Raw genomic sequence first — 2,283 nt, 5'->3', positions numbered from 1 at the left:
TAATCTTCTGCAACATTTTGTATGTGTTTGCTATTGAGGTGATTCTAGAATTCTGGCCCAACAAAATTAATTTAAAAATGTTCTCTTCCCTACTCTTTTCAGAAAGAGTTTGAATATAATCATTTTTTTTCTTTCTAAAATGTTTTCTTTAATTGACCGGGGATGTCATTTGGGCCTAAGATTTTTTTTTTAAGTATGTATTCAATTGTTTAATAGATATAAGGCTATTCAGATTATTAATTTCTTTTTGTATATGTAATTTTTATGTTTCAAAGATTTGTTCATTTTCAAATATTTTGGCATAAATTTATTCATCATATTCTCCTATTATCATTTTAATGTCCATAGGATGTATAAATAATATTGGTATATTCCTGTATTAGTAGGTATTATTTGTGCTTTCTGTCTCTCTCTGCTTTTCATGATCATTTTATAAAGAATTTATCAATATAATTATATTTTTTAAAAACCCATATTTTGTTTTCTTTCTGATTTTCTAATATAGAAACCATTTACTCAATGATACATTTTCTAAGAACTGCTTTAACCTTATTCTACACATTTGATGTTATATTCTGTGCTTTTATTTCATTCTATTTAGAATAGTTTAATATTAAATATTAAAATATTTTTTTATGTTTACTGAAATTATGGTTATTTGGGATGTTATTAAATTTCCAAATATTTGCAGATTATTAAAATTATCTTTCTCTTCTTGATAACTAATTATATATTGGCCTAAACCACACTATGTAAAACAACTTGTTCAAATACTGTGAACTTTGGAAGTTATAGGGTTTATTCTCACATATTTAAAAAAATGAAACTTTGCACGCATACGCTTCCTGAAATTTCTGTATTCTTCATCATTAGCCAGAACCTCAGATAAGAGATGTGCTGGTCTCATACCCCAATCATATTGCTCTTCAGTATGGAGCACATGGGCATGTGTTGACAAGTAAAAGTGATGGGGTAAGAAGCACACAAATGTGAAATCAAGTTTCTATTGTCTAATGACCACCTATGTGGTATCCAAAACAAAAATAAAGGAAGCATAATGTTTGTTTTTATTTTATGGTAATACTAATGTGTGAATTCTTGTCTCCAATACTCTGAAAAACTAATTAAATATACAGAAAATAATTTTAATGCCCAAATAATTATAAATGCTACTATAATAAATTAATTCTTAAAATGTATCCTGCAAGCATTTTCACCTAGAAATATGTATTTAAGTGTCCTCCATGTCTTTTCATGGCTTGAAACGTATTTCTTTTTAACACTGAATATCTTTCACTATCAGGCACCACAGTTTATTTGCCCATTCACCTGCCGAAGGGCATTGTTTTATTTTGTTTGTGCTGCTATATAGGAATATCTGAAACTGGCTGATTTATAGAGAAGAGGTTTATTTGGCTCACAGTTCTGCAGGCTGTATAAGAAGTATGGCACCCGCACCTCCTCCTGGTGAGGGCCTCAGGATGCTTCCACTCATGACAGAAGGTTAAGGGGAGCTGGTGTGTGCAAATGACCTAGCAAGACAGGAAGCAAAAGAGAGAACAGAGGAGGAGTCTGGCTCTTTTCTACAACAAGTTCTTCTGGAACTGAGTGAATACCCATTCATGGCTGCAATAACGGCAGCAAGCCATACACAGGGGATCCACCAGCAAAACCCAGACACCTTTCATCAGGCCCCACCTCCCACACTGGTGAGCAAATTTCAACAGGAGATTTGGCAGGGCCAAACAAACCATATCCAAACTGTCTGACATTTTATCAATTATGAATAAAGCTGCTGTGAACATTCATGTGCAGGTTTTTGTGTAGACATGAGTTCTTTCACTCTTTTGAGCAAATACCAAGGACTGTAATTACTAGACTGTATTATTATTGTATGTTTGGTTGTATAACAAATCACCAAACTGCCTATCAAAGTGGCTATACCACTTAGTATTTGCATCAGTGATGATTGGAAGTTCCTGTTGTTCTACATCCTCGCCAGAGTTAAGCCTTGTCAGCGTTTTGAATTTTAAAGAAATGTGTAGTGGTAGCTCATTGTTGAGATAAGCAAACTCTTGATATATTCAGTGAAAGAAACATTTGTAAAGGCTAAAGCAACCTGTAGTAATGTGGTTGTAAAATGTGGGGTGGCAAAGAGAGAAGTGTTCTATAGTCCCATGAGCAGATTTAGTAAGTGTGTACCAGTGAACTGTGAACCTCACACATGCTTCTAAAATCCACCTGCCCCTCTTTGTTGAGAAAGAATGTCTAGAGTAAGCTAGA

This window comes from Mandrillus leucophaeus, unplaced genomic scaffold, assembly GCF_000951045.1.
Source record: "Mandrillus leucophaeus isolate KB7577 unplaced genomic scaffold, Mleu.le_1.0 Scaffold586, whole genome shotgun sequence".
Taxonomy (NCBI): Eukaryota; Metazoa; Chordata; class Mammalia; order Primates; family Cercopithecidae; genus Mandrillus; species Mandrillus leucophaeus.
The sequence above is the reverse complement of the archived record's forward strand: the minus strand, read 5'-3'. Positions refer to the sequence as shown.